Raw genomic sequence first — 12,695 nt, 5'->3', positions numbered from 1 at the left:
GCAGGGTCACCATCGGCTTACAGTCTTTGGTAAGATCCCAGAAAGAGTTCTCGAAGTTCAGATTTAAAAAAAAAAAAAAAGCAAAAATCAGGATTTTTTTTTTTTTAAGTGGTAGCTTTATTTCGAGTTCCCTGCCGGGAGGTACTGCTCGCTCCTGCCTGCCTGCGTGGGTTGGAGGTGGGCACGGGTGGAAGGGAAACGAGTTGTCTTTAGCAAAGTGGTCTTCTAACAGATTCCAGGCAAAGCATGGAAAAGAAGAATGAAAGTGCGTTTTTGCATGGCCCCTTCCGCCCTTCAAGCGTTCCTGTGAACGGGGCCAGGCACGGGAAGAGGTGTTATTTCCAGAGCTGCTGGTTGCTTACCCGCACCTCTTTTTGCCCTGAGAATACAGAACAGCTCTGGGGGCAGGCAACCTCTCCAAGACCCTGGCAGCCTCGTGGACGTGAGCTTGCCAGGCCTCTCAAGGTCGCAGGTGGACCCGGCGTTCTGGAAAGCCAGCCTCTCCCTGTGTTTTCCCGGCTCCATACTTTGCACCGTGGATGCTTGAATGATAGAGTAACCGGCTTCCCCGGGAGGGCTCCTTTCCTTCCGCAGCCAGACCACGAGTCTCTGCTGACAGCCGAGGTGCAAATGAGAAGGTGGAATGGTTGTCACGGCCTGTTCGCAGGTCTGTCAGGGCGGCCCGCGTGGGGGCGCCGCATGCTGGGGAGGGCTGTCGCCTGCTAAAAAGGTGGCTGGGGGTTTAAGCTGGGAAAACAAAAAGTGCAAGGCCCCGACACGGCCAGTGATTTGTCACTTTACCCAGAAGCCTATCAGAGACAGGCTGACATCATCACAGCTAAAATACTCCCGCAGCTGTGCTTGCCACGAGTGACAGGAGCGGGATCGGGAGAGACTGCGAAAGAAGGCGAGAGGGGAAGGAGGATGGGAGCCAGAGAGCTGATATCTCGATTTAATTTACGTTCCGAGGGCCGCGAGCTCGCGTCCCTCATCGGTGCGGCGCTGAGAAGTGTTCTCGCCTGGCCTGGAGATCAGCTGTGTCTTCTCAACTCGTTAGAAATCACTAACACGTGCACCCACGGGGAGATTTAGGGCTGTGCAAATTGTTTAAGTTAATTAGCAAAATCACAAAATTGATGGGGGACGTTGTGGGAGAAGGGATGGTTTTCTACTCACCCGCCGAATGGCGTTATGACTCCAAGCAGAAATTCCCACGTGGAAGGCGAGCCGCGGGGACATGTGTGACCTCAGAAAACTACGGTGAGCATCCCCTCCGGACAGTGGGGGGAAAGGCCACGAGCCGGGGCTGCGGTCGGCTCTGAGGGGTTTTCCCTCAGAGCGGCCGTTGTTCTCATCCCTCAAACAGGCAAGTGATTCCTTGTACAAGGTATATTGCGGGCCTCCTGCGTTTTTGCAGTCCTGGCCTTCTCTGCCCCGCAGAACAGAGCTTGTAGAAACTGCCAGCATTCGCTCACCAAAAACCAAAGGGGGACACGGAGGGAATCTCTACTGACCTCCCGATCCTGATCAGCCCACAGACCCCCTGGGAACTGAAACCCTCCTGTCTAAAACAGGCAGGGTTTTCGTTTGGGTGATTATTTTAAGGAGCTGAACTCCTAATTGTTATTGTGGAAAGACGCCCCCAGTGTAATCTCCAGCTGAAGCCCCCGACGAGGCAGTGTGGGAGAAAAACACTGTCGCGAATGTGTCACCGTCCCCGTGTCTCGGCCATCCCCGCTGCGGTATTTCTCGACACAGGCAGTGTCTTTGCACCCGGTCCCCTGGCCCGCTGCTGTGGGAGAGCGTAGGAAAATCCCAGGTGTCATCTGTTCCCACCATAGGCACTGCACGACACTTCCTTCTGGCCACTCTGTGTCACCTTCCTCTTCTGCTGAGGGACAGGTAGCACATTCCACCCCAGGTAGGAGAGTCTCCCTGCTTCCCGAATGTTCCCTGATTCCGGTTGAAAGCCCCAGTGGACAACAGAATCACTTCCCTTGGGGCCTCACTCCCAAATATAATCCACTTGATATTTTTCTCCAAGATGGGGTAAGTCCGTGGCAAGTCCTAGAGGGGATCCCCCGACAGTAGTGGGAGCCGGCATGGCTCAGCAAGAGGACGGGGGGGCATCCTCTGCTGGGGCGGGAAGCAAGTGAGCTGGTTACGAAAATGCAGGACCGGGAGCTAAAAATACCTAAGTCAGGATTTATCTTCCATGCCTCCGTAGCCCTGGACGGTGTGCAAACTGGGTACCCGTTAGTGCTCAAATACATCTCAACCCTCCGTTCTGCTGATGAAGTAAGAATGAGAGTTGTTGTAAGCATGAAAGAAAATGTGTTCAAAGGAGCCAGCACAGCATGTAGCACCCCGTAGGCCCTCGACAATGTCAGGGGCCCTCCCTGCTTCAATTTAGGTGGCTTGGGCCATGAGAAGAGAAAGGTTAGGGGCGCCTGGGTTAACAATCGGTTAACCGGCTGACTCTCGGTTTCGGCTCAGATCATGATCTCAAGGTTGTGAGATCGAGCCCCACATCTGGTTCCCCGCTCAGCATGGAGTCCGCCTGAGATTCTCTCTCCCTCGGCCCCTCGCATTTGTGCTCTCTCTCGAACATAAATAAATAAGTCTTTAAAAAAGAGAGAAACGTTAGATTCTGAAAAAATAAATACAAGGCTTCATGCTCTAAAAAAGAATTTATGAACGAAGAGGCAGTCTAGAAAGGTCCAGAAACAAGGACAAAGTTCCGGAGCACCCACACCGCTGTTTCTCCAGGAGGGGCTGACTGCCCTCCTGCAAGCCGGTGTGCATACAGACCCACTGGATTGCTGCCAGCGTGAGCTGGCCCGGAGGATTGCATTGGTGGCCCAGCCGTCCGCATTGGTCAGAGCCCCCGAAACGGAGGTTTCGTGCGCTTTTCTTCTGCCAGGTGCCCAGTGGGCGAGCCTCTGCCCAGGAGCCCCCCTCCTCCCCGGGGAGCCCTCCACTTCCATCGGGCAAACACGTTCTGCCTGTGAGCAGCCTCCTCATCCCTCTGTCCCATGCTCCCCAGGCTCAGCGTTTCTGAAGAGCACTCAAAACTTGCTCAGTCGAATTGTAGTGAATTTATTTGTAAAGTGCTCTGGGGTGACACTTGCCTTGGACTGTGTCTTGCCTGACTCGAGAGCTGCTGATGTGATCGGGCTATCTCTCACTTCCCAGATCCTCCCAAGATGACTGCTTCCCTTGACCTCCTCGGTGGCTGTTTAATATTCAGTGCCACTTACCTCCCGTAGCTGTCCCGGGGGGCCCCCGCGTGTGCGTGTGTGTGTGCGTGTCACGCTAGTACAACGTGTTATAATGATGTGCTTACTGCACGTCTCCCGACAGCTTTTCTTTCATTCCACTATTTCTAATTTGACTGCTATGTTCTGTGACTCTTCGGGGCGGCATTATGCTTTAATAGCGGCTGCCTAAAAATAGCCAGACCTCATGCGAGCAGCACCGAAGTCTGTATGGTCCCTTAGCAGCCAAGGCAAACCGACGCCAGCATTTCACATGTGGAGCTTGGTGGGATCGAATCCTAATGTATCAAAAAATAGATAGTGACCTCCCCGTGTGCAAAAAAGCCCAGAGCTGGGGCTCTGGTCCAGCTGTCAGTGATAATCCTCTCTGGGTTCATGCCAGAAAGTCTCCAACAGAAAGAAATGGTATCAAACCACATTTCTGTTTATGTGTCTGTGTACCCCTCCAAAAAAAAAAAAAGAAAAAAGAAAAAGAAAAAGGCACTCCTTTAGTCTATGTGTGATACACATGCCCCCAACCAGGGGATCTTACATGTATTATGGAAGCAGACGCTCGTTGTTGCTAATAGCTGGTTTTTAATGAATAGACTTTATTGTTTAAAGTAGTTTAAAAAAAAGGGGGGGGCGCCTGGGTGGCACAGCGGTTAAGCGTCTGCCTTCGGCTCAGGGAGTGATCCCGGCGTTATGGGATCGAGCCCCACATCAGGCTCCTCCGCTGTGAGCCTGCTTCTTCCTCTCCCAATCCCCCTGCTTGTGTTCCCTCTCTCGCTGGCTGTCTCTATCTCTGTCGAATAAATAAATAAAAATCTTTAAAAAAAAATAAATAAATAAAGTAGTTTTAAGTTGACCCCAGAAAAACTGAGCAGGAAGTCCAGGGATTCCCAGACGCGGAGCCCCCCCTATTATTAAAACACTCGTGTAGTCAGTGCATGTGTTACAGCCCAGGAGCCAGTACTGATACATGGTTTTTAACCACAGCTTATGCTAAGTGTCATTCTTCGTGCTGTTGTACGTTCTGTGGGTTTTGACAAGTGCGTCGCGTCATATATCAGCATTGCTGTATCATTCAGAGTAGTTTCACTGCCCTAAAAACCGACGTTTCACCTACGCATCCTGCCCATCCCCACCCCCGACCCGGAACTGGGGCCACTCACTCATCTATTCCCATCTCTGTAGTTCCGCCTTTTCCAGAATGTCATATAGTTGGAATCACGCAGTAGGTACCCTTTCCAGAGTGACTTCTTTCACTTGGCAATGTGCATTTAAGGTTCCTCCGTGTCTCTTAGTGGCTTTGATCACTCATTTCTCTTTTTAATACATCGTTTTCCTAAGGCACACCTTTTAAGGGGAGGAGGACAAGTGGGATAGAATCTGTGTGTCTGAGAGCTGTTCCAAGCCACCTGTTGAGTCAGAGCCTAACGGGGCCTCCCCGCAGTGGAGGCTCTGGGAGCCAGCCCACAACATAGCAGGAGAACCCAGCGTGTCATTTGGGATTTGCATTTGGGGGCGTCTCTGAGCTAGGGTGTGGGTTTACCCAACAACCCTGAAACGCTTCCCCCAAAGACTGAGTCAGGTCTTATAGCATTAACGTGATTAAATGTTTTAAATAGAACGTTCACAGATATTCTTACACTCGACTGAAGAGTTGTGACTGTTTTTATTCATGATTTTTAAACACTGGAGTAAATGGGTCTCTCGCTTAGCCCCGTAAGCACTGCTCCATGTTGAGAACGCAGTCGTGCACACTGGCCTTCAAGGAAAGCAGATGAGCTTTTTGTCTCCTGGTAAAACAGGACCAAGAATTTCACTTGCAGACAAAGTTGGCAATTCCCAACTTAATGATTTCACCAAAAGCAAGCCCTGTTCACTGAAGCCCAGCTTCTGAGAGATCTCACTGATCCAGGGAGGGGCAGAATTTGTACATTTGGGATAGTGACGAGCAAAAAATGTTTTGTAAAACAGACGCCCTTCACATTTGTGAAAACAGGGATTCTCGTGGAGGAAAGGGGAGACATATTTAAACAACAGACGTTTTGTTTTCTTTATATCTTGTTTTTGGTGATATGTACATATGTGTGTATGTAGACATAGCACCAATCAAGATTGAAATATACATCCAAACAGCATGAATATGTGGATACGCATACAGTGTTTAGATACAGTAGTGGTTGACTAAGTAGTTAAAAGAATTTTATTAAACTTACACACAGAAGAGCTAAAAATGATCTTAAAAGCCAGTCATTAGCCAGACCAGCAAGGTGACATTGAATAAATAATCATCAACCCAAAAGTGAGGATGTGTTACTCTCTGTCTCGGTTCTTCCATCCTGAATAGAAATTGGAGGTGATCGTTTTAGAGGAGTTGATTTGCGGGGAGGGGGAGCAGGGTGCTAGAGAGAGGGAGGGGTGGGCAGATTTCTCATAGAAGCAGGGGTGAGCTAACGGGTGTGACTGCCGCAGCAGGAGGAGGGCAGGAAAGGGTGGAAAAGGATGGGAGGTAACCCGCCCCTAAAAAGGAGAGGTGCTGGCTACAAGGCATCCAGAGATGAAAGGCAGAGGGGCCTCAAGCTGACAGGGGACAAAGGCTATTCATGCTCACATTTCATCCTGCAGACTGCTCAAAGCGTTTGGAAAAGAATGTATTTATGGGTTGAAAAAAAATGGGCCGTGTTGAGCCGCCAGAAGTTATGTAACATGCTTGGGTTTTATATGGCACTGCCCTCCTGTACGTATTTTCCTTGAGGTTTCATCAGAGACTCTTTGAACCCTGGCATGAGCATAAAATGAATTAATGATTATTAGCACATCTGAAAGAGCAAAAGGGAACTCAGGAGTGGAGAGAAAGCAACTGAGGTGTGATTTCGGTGAAATCAGGAGGAGTTGAGGCAGCTGTTTCTTAGCCCAGAAAGCTGCCTATTCAGGGGTGAGCCAGACCCAGGGAAGGCTCTGCTCTTCTCCCTGGGGAGGACCGGAAGTCCAATTTAGTCCTGGCTGGCAAAAAGAAACAAGGACAGGCAGAGCCTTCCGGAATCTAAACATTGACCTCTCTTGGCCATTCGTGCCATTGCAGTGTTTTTACATAGGGAAAACAAACAGGGAACTGGTTATTCTTTCAGATTTTTACTGAGCACCTATTACACACCAGGAAGTAGTCTACATTCTAGTGAGAGAACAATGAGCAAAACAGGCAATATCTGCTCCCTCCTGGAGCATATAGTCTTAGGGGAGTCTGGGGGCAGAGGTGACACAAACAAATATGTAAGCAAATATAATAAGTGCTGTGGGAAAAAAATAAAGCAGCCTGGAGAGGATAGGGATACTAGGGATGGAGGGTCATTACTTTCGATAGGGTAGTGGTCCCTGAAGCTCTCTCTGAAAAGGGGAACGGAAGGCAACAGTACACAGGGCAGGGAGGATCCCAAATGGAAGGAACAGCAAATGTACAAACCCAGAGGCTCATATCTTTTGGAGTTAAAGTTTCAACGAGGAGACCAGTGTCACTACAGTGTAGTGAGTTGTGGCAGGGGAGTATGCAGACCATATCAGGCTTGTTCATGGCAGCTTTTTCTCCCAGCGAGAAGCTGGCTTGGCCAGGGCAGTGGTGGTGGAGGCAGGAAGAAATGGTCTCATTCTAGATGTATTTGGAAGAGGGCACCAACAGGATTTGCTTGTAATTTGGAGATGTGCAGTGTGAGAAAGAGCCAAGTAAATTATGATCCCCAGCACCTTGATCTGAACCCCTGGAAGCACGGAGATGCCATTCCTGGAGACAGAGAAGAACAGAGCAGGCACCAGTGGGCAAGGACATACCAGAAGGGCTCTTTGGGACACATAAAGTTTGAGTTGCCAGTAGACCCCTAAGCAGGCATCATCAGATAACATGGCTGCCATTATCCAACTACGCCCTTGTGAAGTTACTTTGTTTTGTTTGCATGTTCTGTGCCCCCACTGAAGGCAAGAACCGGATCTTCAACCAGAGGTACTCTTCTCCAGTCCCTAACACTTAGCAGGTGCTCAAGATTACATGATGAACATTACTAAAACTGCAAACCCTGGAGTGCGAATGCTTGATCGATAATATTTTGAACCTCTAGGCACCACAGGGAAGACCCACGTGGGTCTCAAATTCAAGCAGTTCGCGGACTGATCATTCTGGTTTCAAGTAACATCATGTCACAAAATCCCACCTTTGTTTCATCTCCAGAACAGGACAGCGTGTTTTGAGGTAGACAGTGCTCCCCGCCAAGGGAATTCCAAGGAGACCCACCTGACCATCTATATTCTCACAGAAAAGTCCCTTGGTGTGATTTCTTCATTAACTGTTAATGATCAGTTAACCTTTAAGAATGTTTACGTCCTTCTGACAAACCTAATTATGAAACAAAAATAGATTTGTTATGAATACTCGAGCGTGCTTATTTGAGATATGTGCAACACGGGTTTGACTTTCACCAAAGAAAGAGGAAAGAACTTATTTTAGGTCACCTGTATGCAGACCCCCCAAAAATGCATTATCTAGATAATTCAATCTACATAATTAGGGAGGAGAAAAATATTAGTGAGGATAAATATTAGCGAGAATAAGTAATTAGCAAGGACAAAAATAACATTTGGCCTGAGCTATCCTGTCCACTGCTTCCAACGATCAGATTGTCTGAGTAGTTTTTTGCTTCTAATTTGCATAGACCAAGCTGAGGATGTGCCGTGTGGCATGTTGTCCCAGGAGAGTAGAACTTCTCTGGGAGGAGACAAAGCCAGAATTTAGGAGGAAAGGAGCAAAAGCAAGCCTTTGAAGTGGTAGAGAAGATCTTCCCCAACCTATCCAGGTTAAAAATAAATTCTATTATTATCAGCTCTTTTTAGTCCACAGCTCAAATAATCTTCTCTCTCCTCATCACTTTACTTTCATGAATTTTTAGGTAGGCTCTTCAAGCTCTGGAGCATGTTACAACATTTAATTCTAAGACTTGTTTTGGGAGTTTTGAGATGAAAGAGTAATGAAGGGCTTTCAAAATGCCCCCAAACATTATGACGTGTATAATGGGAAGCATAGACATCTGCATCATAGCTTTTGGAATGATCAGTAATGTTACCTCGTATAAAGGCCTCGAAGACATTTCTTCTTAAAAAATGAGTCTACAGATAGCTGGTAACATGTAGACATTTTCAGTTAGATTTGTTGACAAGCATACAGTAAATGTTATATTCAAAACACGAAATGTTGGCTGCTCTGAGGAGGTCACATACTATGGCTCACCCACCAAGAACCTGACCATTAGCAGGTGTCGGGCTGTCTGTCAGCAAGGAGACACACAGACTGTACCCAAGGACCGGGGATCATGTAGGAAAATGCAAAGCCATCATAGAGGCCAGTGTGTTTAGAAATAGGGTTTGTAATGTTATGAACCTCACGTTACTTCTGACCAGTGTGAGGCAGGGATAAGCCAGCAGAGTCTTAGGAGGCATTTACACTTGAGAACTTTGTTTCTATAACTTTCGATTGCAGATCAACAATCCCCACTTGAAGTAGGATGCGTTCCTTCTGTGTGGTGTATGGTGTTAATGGCTGTAAGAGGTTTGAGACAGGATTTATGAAGCCAGCTCCAGGCTGGTCCTGCCACTTGGAACTCAGTGGGCATCCCCATCTGATACTGTAATTTGGAGGTATCTTTGTACATACATATATGCAAATGCGTATGTGGGGGGTGTGTGTGTATGGGTGAGAGAGAGAGAGAGAGAATGTAGTTCTGTAATTAAATATCAGCCTCATCACCCGCTTATGTAGGGAGATTAGAATTGTATGAGTAGCTACAAGGCAGACACTATTCCACAATTTTCTGAACCATGAAATAAAGCCATTGGATCTTATTTATTTCAAGTAACATTTATCACTGTTGGGGGTAGTGAGAATGTTAAATTCATCTCTTTTAGTGGCATTATAATATCTTTGTTCACAGGGGCAGAGATAGGAGCATAGGGAAAGAAAATGGGTTTGGGGGGCCAAAGACTGGGATTAAATCACTGTTCCATCAGCTCATAGTTATGATGTTAGGCAAGTGATTTAATCTCTCTGAGACTGTAGTCCCTTATTTGTAAAACTGGAACTCTAGTACTTTTTTCCCTAGTCTGCTGTGAGCATAAACAAAATATTTTTTGTGAAGTTTGCACCTAAACGTTTGACAGGTAGGAGACACTCAAACATTTTTAGCTCTCTTTACATTATTAAAATAGCCCAGAACAGTTTTCCCCCAGATAATATGCACATTTCTATGGGCTCCCACTCACACACACACTAGAGTAATAAACTTGAATATTCACTCCAGTTGTTCCCTCTAAAAATACTTATGACTTTTATGGGACAAATAAAGTATATCATTCAAGAAGTGTGTGTACAACTAGATCAATCATAGTTATCAAAAATAGGTAAAATAGAAAGCCACAGGTTTTTTTGGGGGGTGTATTTTAATTATTTCTGTGTTTGTGTACGTATGCCTGTGTATAAACTTCAACAAAGCATTTTAAGTATTATTATATATAGGCAATATTATTTTGATTTACCCACATCTATCATTTTCATTGTTCTGTGTTCCTCCCTGCATCTACAAACTTCCAACCGGATCGATTTTTTTCTCTACATAAAGAATACCTGGTAGTATTTTCTTCAGTCCGGATCTATTGGTGGCAAATTCTCTTAATCACTGTTTGTCTGAAAAATGTATTTTGCCTTCCTTCCTGAAGGCTCCTTTTGCCCAATATAGAATTCTTGGTTGGCAAGTCTTTTTCTTGATTGTTTTGAAGATATTCCTTTGTCTTCTAGACACAACAGTTCCATTTTTTTAAGTCAATAAATTTTTATTTAAGGTATTTCACATGGGATTCCTTCCACTGCCAATCACCTCAGCTCCTCCGAAGTGGGAATCACAATCTTCAAAATCGGCTCTTTGCAAAGAGCTTTTGTTCAGTTCACAGTTGTCGCTGTCAGTCAGCTCACAGTTCTTTTGATTGGGCTTCTCTGATCTCCACTTGAATATGGACAGACTTCACAAACTCCCCACCTGTAATCTTTGCACTTGCCTTTGGTTTGGGTTAGCTCATAGAGACTTAGACAAGTGGGAAAAACAAATCCTCTTTTGCAACCCAGAACTCATTGTTCAATGGGAGTTTTGATACAGGTGAGAAGGAACATGGTACCCAAAACAGTTCCATTCTTTTTAGTGTGAAGTCAACTATGAATTTAATTGTTGCCTATTTGGAGATAATATGCATTTTGTTCTGGAGACTTTAGGGATTTTCTTTTCCTATCTTTGGTTTGTAGCAGTTAAACTGTGCCTTGTCAGGGTGAGAAATTCTTTTTATTTTTCCTGCTTGGGAATTAGGCCTTCTTGAATCTGCAGATTCTTGTCTCGTACCAATTTTGGAAACTTTCGAGCTCTTATCACCTCAGAAATATTCATTCTGCCCTATGATCTCCCTTCCTCCTGGTATGATTCAATTTATGATTCTTTAGATTATTTCAGATTCTCTCAGATCTTCTCAATGTGTCTTCTATGTCTCTCATCACTCCTCTGTGTTAACTATTTTTTTGTCTCCATGTCTCATTCTATATAGTTTCTTCCAAAGCACCAATTAAGGAATCCAGTTTTCCAGTTCTCTCATCAACCACATTTATTCTGTTGGAAAATCCATTGCGTTCTCCTGATTTTAGTAAATGTATGTTTCTTTATTCTAGAATTTCTGTGGATCTTTTGAAAACAGATTCTAGTTCTCTACCAAAATCCTCAAGCTTGTCTTGAATCTCCTTAAATATTGTAAACATAGGTCATTTTAATGTCTGTAGCTGATGACTCTACTCAGAAGCCCCCATGGGTCTGTTTCTAATATCTGTTGTTTCTGTTGGTTTTTTATTCCTGTCCTGGGGTCTGTTCATGGACCTCATTCCTCTTTTTTAATTGAGTGCCTTTTATTTGAAAAACTGTGTAAATAATTCGAGACCTTAACCCAATTTTAGGGGCTAAGATGATTAAAATCTGAGCTCCAGACTTTGAGAGGGCTTGTCTACTTCTGGTTCACCTTACTTCTAGAGTACAGCACTCAGCACTTTGGGGTCACAACCCAAAAGAGTGGAGCTCACCAGAAAGCACCTTCCCTTGGTACACCTGAAGGGTACCCTGAATTTCATTCCCTACTCTCTCCCTCCCCCACCCCCTTGAGACTACCAGAGGTCTACTTGGTTTTGAAACTACTCAAGTTTGGAATGTGCAAATGCCCTCAGGGGGAAAATAGCCCCAAACACCAGATTTAAATCTCTCAGCCATCACCTTTTCTGAGCCTTACCTGGTGGTTTTGCATTATCTTATTTTCTGTCTAATGCCATAAGAAATCATTTGTTACATTTTCTCTTTAGTTTTTGTTTGTTCAGTTTTTGTTCAGAGTATTTAGTTGTCCTCAGCGAGAAGATTGTTCCAGATTACCTAGTCTACTACCCCTAGAAAAGTCATTGAAAATTGACTCTTTAAAACTACTTCATTGTTTTTTTCCTTTTTATATAGCATAAGTTGAAGAAAACAAATTTCTATGAAAATTAAACTGCTAGAACCTCAAGTGCATTTCAACCTAATTTAATGGCAACAGTAGAACTTTCACTGGACACTATCTCCTTGCCTTTGCTCACCTATCTCTACTTCGAGGAGTGTCTTCTCCTTGCAACCACACCTGTACTCCACCCCCATTATGTTTTAAAACTCAGCAAAGTGTATCCTCATCCAAGACTTCCTTAATCACCGCTCCTTCAAACTGGTCTGTGCCTTTCCTCTGCCCTCCAGCAACTTACTACTGGTATTCAAGTATCATAGCCCCACTTGCCACGTCGATTGGCAATTACCTTCATGTTCCTCTTTTGTCCACTTGATTATGATCTACTTTGGGACCAGGACTGGCTTTTTCAGTTTATTTCCTTAGCACGGTGCACACGTGGCACATGGTGGGAGAGAAAACAGCAAGCACTAGAGAGGACATTGAGCTTCCCCCACTTTTGATAGTGGTCTTCAAATAAACGCACAGGCTGATTTGAGTACCTGGTGGGGAACCTCGGATGGGCCAAGTCTTGAGCTCTCTGTGTCCTAAATTTTACCCTCTCCCCAACATTGTCCACCCCTCAACCCTCTCCAGATGCTGCCCAACCTTCAGGGTCCCAGGGAAGCCCTCCCTCTTTACTCCAGCCTTCACTGGTTCTGCTCCCCTCAGTTCCTGAGCACACACTCATGTATCGGCTAAGTATTTATTAAGCTTCAACTGTGTGCCGGGGGCCCTTCTAGGGGCCAGGGGTACAATGATAAAGAGGTTAAGTGCTTCCTCGTGGAGCCTGCCTCCAGTCTCACTCTGATTCCTCATTAGCCCTGACATACATGAGAATAGCAT

The 12,695-nt window shown here is 45.7% G+C and overlaps 1 protein-coding gene and 1 non-coding gene across 3 annotated transcripts in view; both read left to right on the top strand.

Annotated features, from left to right (window-relative positions):
• The window catches only part of ATXN1 (ataxin 1), a 244,130-nt gene that overhangs the window by 223,057 nt on the left and 8,378 nt on the right, over positions 1 to 12,695 (top strand). The window lies entirely within an intron of this gene.
• LOC113264532 (small nucleolar RNA SNORA40) lies at positions 10,344 to 10,465 on the top strand. The gene has a single exon (XR_003319730.1). It is a non-coding gene; the product is annotated as a small nucleolar RNA SNORA40 (small nucleolar RNA).

Source organism: Ursus arctos, unplaced genomic scaffold (assembly GCF_023065955.2).
Source record: "Ursus arctos isolate Adak ecotype North America unplaced genomic scaffold, UrsArc2.0 scaffold_31, whole genome shotgun sequence".
Classification (NCBI taxonomy): Eukaryota; Metazoa; Chordata; class Mammalia; order Carnivora; family Ursidae; genus Ursus; species Ursus arctos.
This window is presented reverse-complemented; position numbering and strand designations above follow the sequence as displayed.